This window comes from Ranitomeya imitator, chromosome 2 (genome assembly GCF_032444005.1).
Source record: "Ranitomeya imitator isolate aRanImi1 chromosome 2, aRanImi1.pri, whole genome shotgun sequence".
In the NCBI taxonomy this organism is placed as follows: Eukaryota; Metazoa; Chordata; class Amphibia; order Anura; family Dendrobatidae; genus Ranitomeya; species Ranitomeya imitator.
In genome coordinates this window covers 77,374,901-77,395,221 of record NC_091283.1, presented here as the reverse complement: position 1 = coordinate 77,395,221, position 20,321 = coordinate 77,374,901, and positions in this window count along the sequence as shown.

Sequence of the window (20,321 nt, the reverse complement as noted above, 5' to 3'; positions counted from 1 at the left end):
CGGCAACAACCGTGGCACACGCTGCAAACACGTTTCCTGCAGCGGTGCTCCAGGTGCGCAGAACGTCTGTGGAGAAAATCTAATCTGCCCGAAGATTTCATCCATTATAAGTTCATGCTAAAGACATACAATTCTGCCCTTCACCTCTCCAAACAAACCTACTTCAACACCCTCATCACCTCCCTGTCCAATAACCCTAAACGTCTCTTTGACACGTTCCAGTCCCTACTCAACCCAAGAGAGCAGGCCCCAACCACAGATCTCCGTGCTGACGATCTGGCCAATTACTTCAAAGAAAAAATTGACCACATTCGACAGGAAATCATCTCCCAATCTCTTCATACCATGCACTGTCCTCCCTCCCCCACTGCATCTAGTTCACTCTCTGACTTTGAAGCAGTTACAGAAAAAGAAGTAAGCAGGCTCCTTGCATCTTCTCGCCCGACCACTTGCACCAGTGACCCCATTCCATCACATCTCCTCCAGTCCCTTTCCCCGGCTGTCACCTCTCACCTAACAAAAATATTCAACCTTTCCCTCACTTCCGGTATTTTTCCCTCCTCATTTAAGCATGCCATCATACATCCATTACTTAAAAAACCATCCCTCGATCAAAACTGTGCCGCTAATTATAGACCTGTCTCTTATCTTCCCTTCATCTCTAAACTCCTCGAACGCCTGGTCCACTCCCGTCTTACCCGCTATCTCTCAGATAACTCTCTTCTCGACCCTCTTCAATCTGGCTTCCGCTCTTTACACTCTACTTAAACTGCCCTCACTAAAGTCTCTAATGACCTACTAACAGCTAAATCTAATGGTCACTACTCCATGCTAATTCTCTTGGATCTCTCTGCAGCATTAGATACTGTGGATCATCAGCTCCTCCTCACTATGCTCCGCTCCATCGGCCTCAAGGACACCGTTCTCTCCTGGTTCTCCTCCTATCTCTCTGACCGATCCTTCACTGTATGTTTTGCTGGTTCCTCCTCCTCTCACCTTCCCCTTACTGTTGGGGTTCCTCAAGGGTCAGTTCTAGGCCCCCTACTCTTCTCGTTGTATACTGCCCCTATTGGACAAACAATCAGTAGATTTGGTTTCCAGTACCATCTCTATGCTGACGACACCCAATTATACACTTCTGCTCCTGATATCACACCGACCTTTTTAGAAAACACCAGTGATTGTCTTACCGCTGTCTCTAACATCATGTCCTCCCTCTATCTGAAACTAAACCTGTCAAAAACTGAACTCCTCGTGTTCTCTCCCTCTACTAACCTACCTTTGCCTGACATTGCCATCTCCGTGTGCAGTTCCACCATTACTCCAAAGCAACATGCCCGCTGCCTTGGGGTCATCCTTGATTCTGACCTTTCATTCACCCCCTACATCCGATCACTGGCTCGCTCTTCTTACCTGCATCTCAAAAACATTTCTGGAATTCGCCCTTTTCTTACTTTCGACTCTGCAAAAACTCTGACTGTTTCACTTATTCATTCTCGTCTGGACTATTGTAACTCTCTACTAATCGGCCTCCCTCTTGCAAAACTCTCCCCGCTCCAATCTGTCCTGAATGCTGCAGCCAGGATCATATTCCTCACCAACCGTTACACCGATGCCTCTACCCTGTGCCAGTCATTACACTGGCTACCCATCCACTCCAGAATCCAGTACAAAACTACTACCTTCATCCACAAAGCACTCCATGGCTCAGCACCACCCTACATCTCCTCCCTGGTATCAGTCTACCACCCTACCCGTGCCCTCCGCTCCGCTAATGACCTCAGGTTAGCATCCTCAATAATCAGAACCTCCCACTCCCGTCTCCAAGACTTTACACGTGCTGCGCCGATTCTTTGGAATACACTACCTAGGTTAATACGATCAATCCCCACAGTTTTAAGCGTACCCTAAAAACTCATTTGTTCAGACTGGCCTACCGCCTCAATGCATTAACCTAACGATTCCTGTGTGGCCTATTTATAATAAAAAAAAAAAAAAAAGGTTCCTCGCATCATGTTCTCATACACTTTATGCAGTATTAGCCCTCTGTGTCTGTACTGCTACATGCTGGTTCATGCAGCTTTACATGAACACCTGAGCCTTACACTATAGCTGGTCCGAATAACTAAAGCAATTGTTACCATCCACCTCTCGTGTCTCCCCTTTTCCCCATAGTTTGTAAGCTTGCGAGCAGGGCCCTCACTCCTCCTGGTATCTGTTTTGAACTGTATTTCTGTTATGCTGTAATGTCTATTGTCTGTACAAGTCCCCTCTATAATTTGTAAAGCGCTGCGGAATATGTTGGCGCTATATAAATAAAAATTATTATTATTATTATATAAACACAGTGTACATACACGCAGGGCCGTATTTGCCACTAGGCACTTGAGGGCACGTGCCTAGGGTGCCAGGATGCGGGGGGGCGCACTTGAGCAAGTTACGTTTTTTTTGTTTATTATAAAGTCCGTGGCTTATATATATATGCCACACACACATGCCCCACATGCATGTGTGTGTGGCATATATATATATATATATATATACATACACATATATATATATATATATATATATATATATATATATAGCTTTCTTGCCACAAAAGGAGGGGGGCCCAGACACATTTCTTGAACAGGCCCCAAGCTGTCAGTGTCCGCCCCTGCCCAGGGATCACTTGTACTTGCATCTTACAGAAGTGAGTACAATTGAGGCTCTGACTGCTGGGTCAGAGCGACGTGAGCAGCGTGATCAGATCATGTGATCACGCTGCTGACGTCGTTCACTCACGCTGCAGAGGTGAACACTGGTGATAAGTGCTCCAGTGGAGCAGAAGACACTGAAGATTAAGTGCACGAGGGGGGGAGCAATTTGAGTGGAAATGGGGTTATTTATTTTGTGCGGGGAGAACAGGAATGGAGATGGGGGATTTATTATGTGTGGGGACAATTGGAGTGGGGATGGAGGGATTTAATGTGAGGGGGAGATTTGAGGACACAAAATTAACCCCTTAAGCCCCGAGGGTGGTTTGCACGTTAATGACCGGGCCAATTTTTACAATTCTGACCACTGTCCCTTTATGAGGTTATAACTCTGGAACGCTTCAACGGATCTTGGCGATTCTGACACTGTTTTCTTGTGACGTATTGTGCTTCATGTTAGTGGTAAAATTTATTCGATATAACTTGCGTTTATTTGTGAAAAAAACAGAAATTTGGCGAAAATTTTGAAAATTTCGCAATTTTCCAAATTTGAATTTTTATACCCTTAAATCACAGAGATATGTCATGCAAAATACTTAATAAGTAACATTTCCCACATGTCTACTTTACATCAGCACAATTTTGGAACCAAAATTTTTTTTGTTAGGGAGTTATAAGGGTTAAAAGTTGGCCAGCAATTTCTCATTTTTGCAACACCATTTTTTTTTTTAGGGACCACATCTCATTTGAAGTCATTTTGAGGGGTCTATATGATAGAAAATACCCAGGGCCGGCGTCAGCACCCGGCGCACCCGGGCAAATGCCGGGGCCCTGGCAAGACGGGGGGCCCATTGGTAGTATCGTTCGTATGTGTACACACTCGTCGGTCAGCGGCCGCCAGCGCGCGTCACTCACTACATCCCGACCACGTCCCCCGGCGGCGCCTTCGCCTTGGCTGCAGGGGGCCGGCTGCCGGGGCACAGTCAGCTGTGTCTCTGAGGACTGAGTCACTGAGGCCATTTCGCTGGCGCTGCGCAGCTGCAATAGCAGCTGCAATACTCACCGCCGCCCGGCCCTCACCATTGGATAGAGAAGAGAGAAGACACTTCCGGTTCCGGGTCGCGACGCTGGCTGGGTCATCTCTCCTCCTTACATCCGGTCGGCGGGCGGAGAGGACAGAGAGATAGAGAGCTGCGGTTCGGAGTTGGACCGTCCGCGGTCCGCGCCGCTGAAGCCTCCCTTCCCATTCCAGGCACAGGCAGTCCAGAAGAATCTATCCGTCCAGGCTGCGTCCACGGTCCACCATCCAGATGATCCAGCACAGCACAGCCAGGAGACTAGGACAGATCCGGACCGGCAGCAGCGCCAAGCAGGAGGAGAAGAGGACGAGCAGCAGCTGCTGCAGCCTGCAGTGAGGATGGTGCACCCTCTCCTGCTGTGTCCACAACGAGGGGGCCAACGAAGCAGTGAGTACTGACACTGTCTGTGTGTGTGAGTCTGTCAGTGAATCATCTTCGGTGAGGTAAGGTTAAAAGAGGGTGAGGGTCCGTCCCAGACCAGTCCCAGACTCGTCCCAGACTCCCAACTCCCGGGCCGAGTCCCAACGCTTCACTTTGCGCTATAATAACTACTGAGTCAGTGGTGGAACTGGAAGTTATAACTTATGACTAAGAAGACAGTAAATGTGAATCTAATGTATTCAGCCAGCCACCTGTGATGTTTTTTTTTTTAACAGATTTAAATCGTGAACTGAAAGTCTGAAAGTCACATCTGTGCACTCACTGTCTGCACATATACATCATGGTTCGCTGACAGTGTAGACTCATGGGCTGTGCGCTATATCCTGCGTGGGCTGTGCGTTATATACTGCGTGGGCTGTGTCTGTGTTATATACTGCGTCACAGTGACTCACGGGCTGTGCGTTATATCCTGCTTGGGCTGTGCATTATATCCTGCTTGGGCTGTGCGTTATATCCTGCGTGGGCTGTGCGTTATATCCTGCGTGGGCTGTGCGTTATATCCTGCGTGGGCTGTGCGTTATATCCTGCGTGGGCTGTGCGTTATATCCTGCGTGGGCTGTGCGTTATATACTGCGTGGGCTGTGCGTTATATACTGCGTGGGCTGTGCGTTATATACTGCGTGGGCTGTGCGTTATATACTGCGTGGGCTGTGTGTAATATACTGCGTGGGCTGTGTGTAATATACTGCGTGCGTGGGCTGTGCGTTATATACTGCGTCTGCGCGGGCTATCTATCGCTCATGTAAGAAGTTAAATCTGGCATTGTACTATACTTTTTTTATTTCTTATCTGTGCATCATGAATCGTGGTATAAATGTGTTAAAGGGGGGGTTGGGGGGGCCCACTGAGACTCGTTCGCCCAGGGCCCTCAAAAACCTGGAGCCGGCCCTGAAAATACCCAAGTGTGACACCATTCTAAAAACTGCACCACTCAAGGTGCTCAAAACCACATTCAAGAAGTTTATTAACCCTTCAGGTGTTTAATAGGAATTTTTGGAATGTTTAAATAAAAATGAACATTTAACTTTTTTCACACAAAATTTATTTCAGCTCCAATTTGTTTTATTTTACCAAGGGTAACAGGAGAAAATGAACCCCAAAAGTTGTTGTACAATTTGTCCTGAGTACGTTGATACCCCATATGTGGGGATAAACCACTGTTTGGGCGCATGGCAGAGCTCGGAAGCGAAGGAGCGCCATTTGGCTTTTCAATGCAAAATTGACTGGAATTGAGATGGGACGCCATGTTGCGTTTGGAGAGCCCCTGATGTGCCTAAACATTGAAACCCCCTACAAGTGACACCATTTTGGAAAGTAGACCCCTTAAGGAACATATATAGATGTGTGGTGAGCACTTTGACCCACCAAGTGCTTCATAGAAGTTTATAATGCAGAGCCGTAAAAATAAAAAATCATATTTTTTCACAAAAATGATCTTTTTGCCCCCAATTTTTTATTTTCCCAAGGGTAAGAGAAGAAATTAGACCACAAAAGTTGTTGTGCAATTTGTCCTGAGTACGCTGATACCCCATATGTGGGTTTAAACCATTGTTTGGGCGCATGGCAGAGCTCGGAAGGGAAGGAGCGCCATTTGACTTTTCAATGCAAAATTGACTGGAATTGAGATGGGACGCCATGTTGCGTTTGGAGAGCCCCTGATGTGCCTAAACATTGAAACTACCCAAAAGTGACACCAATTTGGAAAGTAGACCCCCTAAGGAACTTATCTTGATGTGTTTTGAGAGCTTTGAGCCCCCAAGTGTTTCACTACAGTTTATAACGCAGAGCCGTGAAAATAAAAATTCTTTTTTTTTTTCACAAAAATGATCTTTTTAGTCCCCAGTTTTGTATTTTCACAAGGGTAACAGGATAAATTGGACCCCAAAAGTTGTTATCCAATTTGTCCTGTGTACGCTGATACCCCACATGTGGGGGGGAAGCACTGTTTGGGCGCATGGCAGAGCTCGGAACGGAAGGAGTGCCATTTAGAATACAGACTTAGATGGATTGGTCTGCAGGCGTCACGTTGCATTTGCAGAGCCCCTGATGTACCCCAACAGTAGAAACCCCCCACAAGTGACCCCATATTGGAAACTAGACCCCCCAAGGAACTTATCTAGATGTGTTGTGAGAACTTTGAACCCCCAAGTGTTTCACTACAGTTTATAACGCAGAGCCGTGAAAATAAAAATTCTTTTTTTTTTCACAAAAATGATTTTTTAGCCCCCAGTTATGTATTTTCACAAGGATAACAGGATAAATTGGACCCCAAAAGTTGTTGTCCAATTTGTCCTGAGTACACTGATACCCCATATGTGGGGGGGAAGCACTGTTTGGGCGCATGGCAGAGCTCGGAAGGGGAGGAGCGCCATTTGGAACACAGACTTAGATGGATTGGTCTGCAGGCGTCACGTTGCATTTGCAGAGCCCCTGATGTACCCAAACAGTACAAACCCCCCACAAGTGACCCCATATTGGAAACTAGACCTCCCTAGGAACCTATCTAGATGTGTTGTGAGAACTTTGAACCCCCAAGTGTTTCACTGCAGTTTACAACGCAGAGCCGCGAAAATAAAAAAAATCTTATTTTTCCCACAAAAATGATTTTTAGCCCCCCACATTTTTATTTTCCCAAGGATAACAAGAGAACTTGGACCCCAAAAGTTGTTGTCTAATTTGTCCTGAGTACGCTGATACCCCATATGTTGGGGTAAACCCCTGTTTGGGCGCACCGGAGAGTTCGGAAGGGAAGAAGCACTGTTTTACTTTTTCAACGCAGAATTGGCTGGAATTGAGATCGGACGCCATGTCGCGTTTGGAGAGCCCCTGATGTGCCTGAACAGTGGAAACTCCCCAATTCTACCTGAAACCCTAACACAGCCCTAACCCTAATCCCAACGGTAACCCTAACCACACCCCTAACCTTGACACACCCCTAATTCTAATCCCAACCCTAACCCCAACCGTAAATATAATCCAAACCCTAACTTTAGCCCCAACCCTAACCTTAACTTTAGCTCCAACCCTAACCCCAACCCTAACCCTAGCCCCAACCCTAACCCTAGCCCCAACCCTAGCCCCAACCCTAGCCCTAACCCCAGCCCCAACCCTAGCCCTAACCCTAGCCCTAACCCTAGCCCCAACCCTAACCCTAACCCTAGCCCCAACCCTAATGGGAAAATGGAAATAAATACATTTTTTAAATTTTATTATTTTTCCCTAACTAAGGGGGTGATGAAGGGGGGTTTGATTTACTTTTATAGCGTTTTTTATATCGGATTTTTATGATTGGCAGCCGTCACACACTAAAATACGCTTTTTTTATAGCAAAAAAGTTTTTGCGTCTCCACATTTTGAGACCTATAATTTTTCCATATTTTGGTCCACAGAGTCATGTGAGGTCTTGTTTTTTGCGGGACGAGTTGACGTTTTTATTGGTAACATTTTTGGACACGTGACAGTTTTTGATCACTTTTTATTCTGATTTTTGTGAGGCAGAATGACCAAAAACCAGTTATTCATGAATTTCTTTTGGGGGAGGCGTTTATACCGTTCCGCGTTTGGTAAAGTGGATGAAGCAGTTTTATTCGTCAGGTCAGTACGATTACAGCGATACCTCATTTATATCATTTTTTATGTTTTGGCGCTTTTATACGATAAAAACTATTTTATAGAAAAAATAATTATTTTGGCATTGCTTTATTCTCAGGACTATAACTTTTTTTTTAATTTTTTGCTTATTATGCTTTGTGGCGGCTCGTTTTTTTGCGGGACAAGATGACGCTTTCAGCGGTATCATGGTTATTTATATCCGTCTTTTTGATCGCGTGTTATTCCACTTTTTGTTCGGCGGTATGATAATAAAGCGTTGTTTTTTGGCTCGTTTTTTTTTTTTTCTTACGGTGTTCACTGAAGGGGTTAACTAGTGGGACAATTTTATAGGTCGGGTTGTTACGGACGCGGCGATACTAAATATGTGTACTTTTATTTATTTTTTTATAAAGAAATGTATTTATGGGAATAATATATATATTTTTTAATTTATTTAGCAATTTTTTTTTTTTTTACACATGTGGAATTTTTTTTTTTTACTTTGTCCCAGGGGGGGACATCACAGATCGCCGATCTTACAGTTTGCACAGCACTCTGTAAGATCGGCGATCTCACTGACATCGCTGCAGGCTTACCAGCACCTGCAGGCGACCCGGAAGTACTCCCTGCAGGACCCGGATGCAGCCCCGTGGCCATTTTGGATCCGGGGACTGCAGGGAGAAGACGCTCGGTACACGGTGAGTACGTCACCGTGTACTGATCGTCTCAGGGAAGCACGCAGGGAGCCCCCTCCCTGCGCGATGCTTCCCTGTAGCGTCGGCACATCGCGATCATGTTTGATCGCGGTGTGCCGGGGGTTAATGTGCCGGGAGCGGTCCGTGACCGCTCCTGCACACTGGCACATAGTGCCGGATGTCAGCTGCGATAGTCAGCTGACACCCGGCCGCGATCGGCCGCGCTCCCCCCGTGAGCGCGGCCGATCGCATATGACGTACTATCCCGTCACTGGGAATTAAGTCCCAGGTCACCTGGACGGGATAGTATGTCATATGGGATTAAGGGGTTAAGAGCAAAGGGGAGATGGGGAAACAGTACAGGGGAATGGGGGCATGTATGAGGAAACAGTACAGGGGAATGGGGGCATGTATGATGAAACAGTACGGGGGAATGAGGGCATGTATGAGGAAACAGTACAGGGGAATGGGGGGCATGTATGAGGAAACAGTACAGGGGAATGGGGGGCATGTATGAGGAAACAGTATGGGGAATGGGGGCATGTATGAGGAAACGGTACTGGGGAATGGGGGGCATGTATGAGGAAACAGTACGGGGGAATGGGGGCATATATGAGGAAACAGTATGGGGGAATGGGGGCATATATGAGGAAACAATATGGGGTGATGGGTGCAGTCGGTATGGGGAGTGAACGGGGGAATGTATGCGGACACAGTATGAGTACCGATGTGAAAATTGGATGTGGGCAGATTACAGGGAGTGAGGGTGATGGGATGTGTGCAGACACAGTATGGGGAGTCAGGTGAGCAGGCAGTATAGAAAGTGAGGGGGTAAATATATGAGGAGACAGGATGGTGAACAGTGGGAATGTGAGAGGAGACAGTAACAGGAGGGAGGAGAATAGTGTGAGGAGACAGCATGGGGCAGAAATGTGAGTGGGGGCAGAAAAGTGAGTGGGCACAGAGTTGAAACTGAGTAGTGAGGGCGTAGCATGGAGGGACAGTGTAAGGGCACAGCCAGGAGGGGACAGTATACCAAGGAGGGGGAGTGTGATGAGAGAGTATAGTATAAATACTGGGCCCTATGGGGGGACACAGTATAAGAGGACAATGTGAAGAGGGGGCCGGTATGCAAAGGAGAGGTCAGTGTGAAGAGCATGTACCTTAAGAGGGACAATGTGGAGGTCATATTTTGTGCAGACAATATAGTGAGGGGCAATTTTTTATTCAGGAGCATTAAATTGACACATATCTTTAAGGGAATCATGTGGAGATTTTCTGCAAAAGAACAGAGAAGATGTAAGTCTGCAGAGACAGCTGTGGACGAGAAAACTCATCATGGGGTCTGGACAAGATGAAGAAAAGAAGAATGACTCCAGAGACAACATCATCTATACAATGCCTGGATGTAAATGTTATTTGTGATGCTGACTAACTCTCATGTTTTTATTTATGTTAGGAGCATTAAAGGGGATGTCCAGGTTTGTAATGAGTCTGCAGTCATTCTTTGTGACTTCAGAATTCTGAATTCTCACAGTGCACACTGCACGCTGTCAGGATTGTCTCGTGCTGGCGATTTACATACATGCAGTCACGTGCCGACTAGACATGTGTGGCCTCATTCAATGAAAATGAACTGAGTGAGGCCGGGCACGTCTAGTCAGAATGTGGTCAGAAGTATACAGATCACATACTTGTGCTGACATGACCGTCCACCGACAAGGGAGAATCCTAAAAGTGTGCAGTGCATGCGTTGTGAGAATTCAGAAGCCTGCGATGTCAGGATTAAAGGGAACCTGTCACCTGAATTTGGCGGGACTGGTTTTGGGTCATATGGGCGGAGTTTTCGGGTGTTTGATTCACCCTTTCCTTACCCGTTGGCTGCATGCTGGCTGCAATATTGGATTGATGTTCATTCTCTGTCCTCCATAGTACATGCCTGCACAAGGCAAGATTGCTTTGCGCAGGCGTGTACTATGGAGGACAGAGAATGAACTTCAATCCTATATTGCAGCCAGCATGCAGCCAGCGGGTAAGGAAAGGGTGAATCAAACACCCGAAAACTCCGCCCATATGACCCAAAACCAGTCCCGCCAAATTCAGGTGACAGAGTCCCTTTAAGCTCTGCAGGTTCCAGCAGTCATCACATGGACACTTCGCTCATATGTGATTTTCATACTTATGGTACTGTGACATTGAGCTTCTCTTCTGCTTCTCTGTTTTTCACTGAACATTGAGAGCATTAGGGAGAGGAGCTCGTGGGTACATGACTAAGTGTGCAAATTGCATATGTCCTTGAGGGGGAGGGGGCACCAAAATGAATTCTCTGCTGGTATGCTACTGCGAGCGGTGATTACCGGGTCCGGTGGAGGGATGTCTGTGCACAGGCAGTGAGGCAGGGACTGAGGGTGTGCACTGAGAGAGAATGGAGACCCAGAGACTGCCAGTCCCAGTCTACACCGTAGCCTGGAGCCCTCATTATCGTAGGAATATGTCAGTTAATAAATTGTTTTTCTAAAGCTTTATTGTGTAGTTTTAGGTCAGAGGGATGGTTGGGGATGAGCTAGCAAGGTGCAGGGACAGCAAATGATGGCTACTTGCGGACATGTGCCGCACTTGCGGTTTTGCACTTGCGGTGAGACAAAAAAACACTGCTAGCAGTGTTTTTTTTCTATTGCTGCAAGTACCACATTTGCTGAATCACGGCAAAACCGCAAGTGCTGTACATATCCGCAAGTCCCATAGGGAATGAATGAGGCCAAACGCAGTGTTGCCGTAAGTGATCCGTTAGCATTTGGGTCTGCAGTGCGGTGTTGCGGAATTCTTCCCGTAAGCTCCGCCTACTTCCACATGCATCCTGCGTACCTATCTTTAACATTGGGTACACAGAGACATGCGTTGTATGCGGATGCATCCGCTTGCATTGTTTTGACGTGCCTGCCAAACACAAGAAAATACATGTTGCATTTGGCGGGCACGTAAAAATGACGTTCGCGGACGCATCCACATACAACGCATGTCCCTGCATACCCAATGTTAAAGATAGGTACGCAGGATGCATGTGGAAGTAGGTGGAGCTTACGGAAAGAATTCCGCAGCACCACACTGCGGACCCAAACGCTAATGAGAACCCGGCCTTAGACAACAATGGCGAATATAAAGTCCTGTAAACTATCACATGTCGAGTGCCTTCACCAGTCTTGTGATTTAAGGGGCTGACAACTCTGATCCTCCTTGACAAATGGTGACTGATCTTTTCCAGCCATGGAGAAGTGGAGAAATGTCCTGGGTTTAAATTTGACCAAGGACAACATCTGCAAGGAGTTTGTTGCGTGGTTTTCCTCTGGGTTCACTGGTTTCCACCCACATTCCAAAGACATACTGATAGGGAATTTAGATTGTGAGCCCCATTGGGGACGGCAAGATCATGTCTGTAATGCGCTGCAGAATATGATTGCGATATATAAGCAAAGCATAATAAATGGCCGGATGTGTGAGATTTTGTTTTCAAACATAAGGGAGTCGCTGACTTGACGATCTCTATAATTCTCATAAATTTCAGTGGAGAGAGTAATGGCTGACCACTTCCCCTATAGTAGGGGTCAGGTGAGGTCTGCGATGTAGTAGTGAAATTCTTGTCAACCATAAACGTTTAGTCCAGTACTAACATATTGAAGAACTATCCTTATGATATGTCATCAATATCAGGTTGTTGGTGTCTTTGCACCTGACACCTCTACCAGATTAGCTGTTAGGCTACTTTCACACTTCCGTCGGTACAGGGCCGTCGCAAACCATCGGCCTGGCGTACCTACGGAAGTTGTGCTAAGTTTAGCACAATGTGGGCAGCGGATGCAGCACAATGTGGGCAGCTTTACAACGCATCCATTTCAAACTGAGTGTTTTTGGTTTTACTATTCTCTTTTGTGTCTTCAGGTTTCTTGGTGGTGTGTGAACATGATCATACAGACTTGTTCACTGTGCAAGTAGCCCATGTGTTCCTGTTTCCATAATTGTTCTCTTGTGTCTACAAGACTGGGGAGTTCCACCACTCCTCTTGGGCTATCTGCACAAAAGCTGTTCTACCCTGTATGCACACATGGATTTTTCCTCTCTGAACCCTGTTCACACAGGTTATATACAGATGATCAGGTTTTTAAATACATCAGATAGGGATTGCATACATTAGTTAGGACTGCTCTGATAAGGGTATACCGTGAAGATTGGTAGAGCAGCTTAGTATACATTTTTTGCAAAAAACGTATCAACCAAATACCCTGTTTTTTACATCTTTTACTAGCACTTGCGGATTACTGCAACATTTTTTCAAACTGAGTGTTTTTGGTTTTACTATTCTCTTTTGTGTCTTGAGGTCTGCGATGTAGTAGTGAAATTCTTGTCAACCATAAACGTTTAGTCCAGTACTAACATATTGAAGAACTATCCTTATGATATGTCATCAATATCAGGTTGTTGGTGTCTTTGCACCTGACACCTCTACCAGATTAGCTGTTAGGCTACTTTCACACTTCCGTCGGTACAGGGCCGTCGCAAACCATCGGCCTGGCGTACCTACGGAAGTTGTGCTTAGTTTAGCACAATGTGGGCAGCGGATGCAGCACAATGTGGGCAGCTTTACAACGCATCCGCTGCCCATTGTGATGAGCGGGGAGGAGGGGGCGGAGTTTTGGCCGCGCATGCGCGGTCGAAAATGGTGGACACGTCGCACAAAAATGTTACATTGAACTTTTTTTGTACGTCGTGTCCGCCAAAACACGACGGATCTGTCGCACGACGGATGCGACGTGTTCCCATCCGTCGCGAATACAAGTCTATGGGCAAAAAATGCATCCTGCAAGCACATTTGCAGGATGCGTCTTTTGCCCATAACGACGGATTGCGACGGAGCCCAGAAGACGGAAGTGTGAAAGTAGCCTTATCAGGTCCTTATGTAAGTGCACAGTGTTCAGAGCCTGGATATCATAGCTTTTAACTCTGTATAGAAGGGGATTTTGGGTACTACAGCTTAGTTTCCATTGAAAAGGATGGGATCTGAGCTGCAGTGTGTGTGGAAGGAAAACACCATGAGGAGCAATATCATTATTCTGAAAAATAATCGCTATCTTTAATTTCTTATACCCTCATAATGTCCCTAATCCTTTGTGACAGAACAGGTTGTGTCATTAATGTTACTCCAGCCTATAGGAGTAGTGGAAGTGCATGAATTCATGCTGTGTGTAGGCAATAGATACCGTAATTTTCGGACTATAAGATACAATTTCTCCCTCTAAAAATGTGGAGGAAAATGGGTGGTGCATCTTAGAGTCCAGATATACCTGCTCTGGCTGTGGATGGGGAGGTGGGGGAGCAATGGGGGAACAGTGAGTATTCCGGCAGCTCTCCTCTGCTTGTAGGCAGCACATGACATCACTGTCATGCACTGCTTTCAAGCATTAATCAGTTGCTGGAATCGGAACAGGAAGCTGCGAGGGAACACAGGAGGGTAAATATATATTTTTTAATGCTTTTCTGATGATATGCATACCAGGATGGAGATGGGGGCCCTGCATACCAGGATATGGATGAGGGGGCCATGCATACCAGGATGGGGCTGAGGGGGCCATGGATACCAGGATAGGGATGAGGAAGACCATGCATACCAGGATAGGGATGAGCAGGCCATGCATACCAGGATGGGGCTGAGGGGGCCATGCATACCAGGATGGGGCTGAGGGGGCTATGGATACCAGGATAGGGTTGAGCAGGCCATGCATACCAGGATGGGGCTGAGGGGGCCATGGATACCAGGATAGGGATGAGGGAGACCATGCATACCCGGATGGGGCTGAGGGGGCCATGCATACCAGGATGGGGCTGAGGGGGCCATGGATATCAGGATGGGGCTGAGGGGGCCATGCATACCAGGATGGGGCTGAGGGGGCCATGGATATCAGGATAGGGATGAGAGGGCCATACATACCAGGATATGGATGAGAGAGCCATGCATACCAGTACAGGGTGAGGGGACCATGTATACCTGGATTGGGGAGTTATATATATATATATATATATATATATATATATATATATATATATATATATATATATATATATATATACACACCAGGATCAGGGATATTAGTACAGAATTGTCCACATTTTTTTGTTTCAATTTTTTTTCTACTTTCCTCCTGTAAAACCTTGGTGCGTCTTTTGGTCTGGTGTGTCCTATAGTCCAAAAAATACAGTACATTCTAAAAATGTTCTCCATTGCAAGGGCTGACATATTACTGGATCGCCCCCCCATGGGGCCGTGGGGTACTCGGTACCAGGTCCTTCTGTTCACAGTTGGGGATGTCACAGTGGCTGACCTAGTCCGTGGCCCGTGGGACATCCGTATTGGTGAAGTGTATCCCCAGGGCTTCCCAGTGTATAGATGGTGGATGGTGTGAGGCGCAGTGAAGAATGAGGACACAAGGTTGCAGTCTCTTTACCTTTTACTGAAGACTCCAGCATCCACAGTCCAGGGCACCAGACCACAGGGCAGGCAAAGTCCGGCCGGTTTGGAGGCAAATCCAGAGTCCCCTTGTCCAGCTAGAAATCAGTAGCCTTCCTCTAGCGCCGTGTTGTAGTACCTTACTGCTAAGCTTCTCATAAGGTCCTCACGACTGTTGTAGATGTTATAGATCAGTGGTCCCTAACTCCAGGCCTCGAGGGCCGCCAACAGTGCAGGTTTTCAGGATTTCCTTAGTATTGCACAGGGGTTGGAATCATCACCTGTGCAGATGATCACATTACCACCGATGCAATACTAAAGAAATCCTGAAAACCTGCACTGTTGGCGGCCCTCGAGGCCTGGAGTTGGGGACCCCTGTTATAGATGTTATGTCTCTCTCTCTGTCCCCGGATGGATAGGACAACCCATTTGACCGGTGGCGTGAGGCTTTTTACAGGGACTCTATCATGCCCCGGCCTCTCGTGGGTGCCACCTTGCCTCCTGGGTGTGGGGCGGATCAGTAATATGAAATTAGTTGTCCTGCCGGTCTCTGGAGCAAGGCATAAAGGACTGTTGCTCCCTCGGTGTTCCGGCTATCGGATCCTGCGCCTCAGAAGGAGGCAGCCTGTGCAGGGCAGAACTCCTTCTGGTATCCACTCCTTTGCTATGACTTCTTCACCCTCTCTACAATACAGTTCTCTTTCGTGTCCTTTCTTAGGAAACTGCCGCACTTAGGGCAGGCACAGCTCCGCGTCCTTCAGTCCAGGCCTCTGACAGGCTTCCACCCCTGTCAGGGACTAACCACCTGAGCGAAGCTCAGCCAGCAACTGCCTAACTTCCTCTTCAGGCCACCAGTTTTACCTAAGTGTGAAGAGTGCCCTAATAAATAGGAGCATAGCTCCCCCTGGTGGACTGGGGTATGAAATGTATTGTATGTTTGTGTTACCTGGCAGAGATCTCCTTTATTGCCTCCAAACGTAACATCACTCCCCCTAGAGGAAAATGACATTACTGCAACGACCAGGACCCTGGGGCGCTGCATTACCGTTGCAGCAGCACTGAGGCCCGGTGGTGGAGGGGGCCAGCCTTTGCCAGTGACTATTTCAGCTGGATGCATGTCCAAGGATGCACATTGAACTGAAATGTATTGCACCGCAGGGACCCTCCAGTTCCCTGTATTGCAATACACGCCGCTGGCTAATCCGAGGCCGGCAGCGGACATTAACGTGTTGTGCCTGGGGCGCATGGCAGTGACATCATGTGCCATGGCAGGGATGCTGAGGTCAGCTGCCGGCTCCTGTGCTGACTGTGGAAGAGGACCCACCTGGCATGGTAATGTGGAGGAAGGCGAGTAGGAAAGTTTGTTTGTAATATATTACAAAACAGGGCACATTATACTAGGATAAGGCACAGTTGAACACAGAGAAACACAATCCATTTATGCCAATAAAAATAAAACTAAATTTTATTAACATCAGTTTTTACAATATAAAGAGAAATATATGGAAGAATAAAATGGATACATATAGGTCTCAATAGTGATGACCCAATGTTTCAAACAAGGGGGGCCAAAGGCAGAGCAGGACAAAATGTCATATGTCCAACTACAGTGTAAGAGGAGTTGTGACCTAAATGTACATTACCATGATGAAATAGCCATTGGTTGTCATGTGGCGCTATATAGACCCTTAGGGATACTAATGTATCGTGCAAACAATCAAATAAAGTGCAAGTGCATAAAATGAACTGGGCACAGTTCCTATTAGGGCATATTGCTCAAAGATTAAGCATAAATAATAAGCATAAAAAGCAGTATTTACCTATGTTGCGCATCCTGCCTTGGCGTTGGTCCCGTTCCCCAACGTACGTTACGCGTATGTCGATTCTTCAGCAGGCACAGTGTAGCAGGAAGGGGGCATATACACCAGGATGGGGAAAATTATCCCAGGAGGGATCAAGGATAGGGCACATTGTACCAAGAAGGGGACCAGGATGGGGCACATTATATCAGGATGGGGGCATATATACCAGTGTGTGGCACATTATACCAGAAAGTGGCACATTTCTGAGGAAAGGTCCTTGTCCTTGGGTAGGGAACATTATCCCAGGAAGGAGCCCAGGATAGAGCACATTATCCCAGGAAGAAGACCAGTATGGGGGACATTATTCTAAGAATTAGGCCAGGTTAGGAGACATTATCCCAGAAGGGGGGGACATTATTACTGAAAATGACCTCCCTTATTACTTACCATCCTAATTATGTATGGGGTGGTCCCTTATTATATAGCTTCCTCTGCTGTTATGTACAGTGCTTTCCCATTATTACATACTACTATCTCTTGCTATATATAGCACCATCCCTTACATAGCATATGCTTTTTTTTGTTGATCACTGCGCCCTCTCTTTATTACATGTTCTTCTCTTCTGACATATTAAATGACTGCTGATGGGGAAGCATCTGACCAGACCAGTCCATCACTCCTCCAACAGAAAAGAAGCTTTCCCATGCTCCATCAGCAGTCATTTCAGTTTACATGTAACAAGACAGGACGGTATGTAATAAAGAACAGGGAGCCAAATAAAATCAACAAGAGAATCCGATATTTAAGGGACAGTGCTATACATAACAAGAGAGGGCAATGTGCAATAAGGGGCGGTAATTCACATAATGAGGAGAAACTATGTATTTATAGCTTGGTTGTCATAAAAGGAGGGGCCCCAAACATTTTTTGCGTGACAAATGCAGCTGTGGCACCCAACAGCTGATTATCGGAAGCGCTCCAGGTATCTGGGTTCCCGATGCAGCTATTCGGTAAGTGCTATAACTATTTGGATAAGGAGTTATCCGAAGCTATTTGCTCAGCCCTACTGCTGAGCACATACAGTCATGGCCAAAAGTATTGACACCCCCGCAATTCTGTCAGATAATACTCATTTTCTTCCTGAAAATGATTGCAAACACAAATTATTTGGTATTATCTTCATTTAATTTGTCTTAAATGAAAAAAACAAAAGAGAATGAAGCAAAAAGCAAAACATTGATCAAAAATTGGCCAGACAAAAGTATTGGCACCCTCAGCCTAATACTTGGTTGCACAACCTTTAGCCAAAATAACTGCGACCAACCACTTCCGGTAACCATCAATGAGTTTCTTACAACGCTCTGCTGGAATTTTAGACCATTCTTCCTTGGCAAACTGCTCCAGGTCCCTGATATTTGAAGGGTACCTTCTCCAAACTGCCATTTTTAGATCTCTCCACAGGTGTTCTATGGGATTCAGGTCTGGACTCATTGCTGGCCACCTTAGAAGTTTCCAGTGCTTTCTCTCAAACCATTTTCTAGTGCTTTTTGAAGTGTTTTTTGGTCATTGTCCTGCTGGAAGACCCATGACCTCTGAGGGAGACCCAGCTTTCTCACACTGGGCCCTACATTATGCTGCAATATTTGTTGGTAGTCTTCAGACTTCATAATGCCATGCACACGGTCAAGCAGTCCAGTGCCAGAGGCAGCAAAGCAACCCCAAAACATCAGGGAACCTCCGCCATGTTTGACTGTAGGGACCGTGTTCTTTTCTTTGAATGCCGCTTTTTTTCTCCTGTAAAATCTATGTTGATGCCTTTGCCCAAAAAGCTCTACTTTTGTCTCATCTGACCAGAGAACATTCTTCCAAAACGTTTTAGGCTTTTTCAGGTAAGTTTCGGCAAACTCCAGCCTGGTTTTTTTATGTCCCGGGGTAAGAAGTGGGGTCTTCCTGGGTCTCCTACCATACAGTCCCTTTTCATTCAGATGTCGACGGATAGTACGGGTTGACACTGTTGTACCCTCGGACTGCAGGGCATCTTGAACTTGTTTGGATGTTAGTCGAAGTTCTTTATTCAACATCCGCACAATCTTGCGTTGAAATCTCTGGTCAATTTTTCTTTTCCGTCCATATCTAGGGAGGTTAGCCACAGTGCCATGGGCTTTAAACTTCTTGATGACACTGCGCACGGTAGACACAGGAACATCCAGGTCTTTGGAGATGGACTTGTAGCCTTGAGATTGCTCATGCTTCCTCACAATTTGGTTTCTCAAGTCCTCAGACAGTTCTGTGGTCTTCTTTCTTTTCTCCATACTCAATGTGGTACACACAAGGACACAGGACAGAGGTTGAGTCAACTTTAATCCATGTCAACTGGCTGCAAGTGTGATTTAGTTATTGCCAACACCTGTTAGGTGCCACAGGTAAGTTACAGGTGCTGTTAATTACACAAATTAGAGAAGCATCACATGATTTTTCAAACAGTGCCAATACTTTTGTCCACCCCCTTTTTTATGTTTGGTGTGGAATTATATCCAATTTGGCTTTAGGACAATTCTTTTTGTGTTTTTTCATTTAAGACAAATTAAATGAAGATAATAATACCAAATAATTTGTGTTTGCAATCAGTTTCAGGAAGAAAATGAGTATTATCTGACAGAATTGCAGGGGTGTCAATACTTTTGGCCATGACTGTATCTTTGTTTTTTTTTGGACCGTGTGTTCATGTAAACCACACAGAAACATGTCCGTTTTTTTTAAAAAGCAGCATTGATGACAAGGGCCAATAAAAGTCTATGGGTCCATGTAAAACACATACAGCACATGGATGCCATCAGTGTACAGTCCATGTGCCATCCGTGTGTACGTATTTAACATTGCAAACTATAGGAGAAGCTTTGTAACTTCTCTTTCTTTTGCCAAATAGGAATAACTCTGATGGCACACTGATACTGTTTTTTTTCTGGTACCGGTTTTATAGGGACATGTGAAGGAGGCCTAAGGCTCGGTTCAGAAGAAAGTATGAAAAAAAAATTGTCTATTCCTCACTCTGAAAAAAGGACTATTTTAGTCTTATCCATATTCCATCCACGTGTTATCTATAGGTCTTTTTTTTTACATCTGTATGACATCCATATGGCATTCGTTTTTATACATCAACAGTTAACAAAAGTTACAAACCCAAGTGCAATGTTATATGTCAATAATTGCAGTATTATAGAGATTTGTACAAGATCCTTATTTTTTTTCTTTTTGCCCACCAATAGAGTTGAATGGGTGAATCTCATCCAAAACTACAGATGAGACTACTGAATGCTGCATGTGAAAAAAACTAATCTTATCAACTGATTTCCATAATACTCATTCTAGTGTTGTCTGTGGTCCTAGAATATGGGTCCTAGTGCTGAGTACTGGATTGAAACCATTGGATGAGAATACAGCCAAACAAGAGCACATTTACCTGTGTTTCCAAAGTGCTGTAGATGTGAATTTTTCTACTACCGGTATACAAAATATT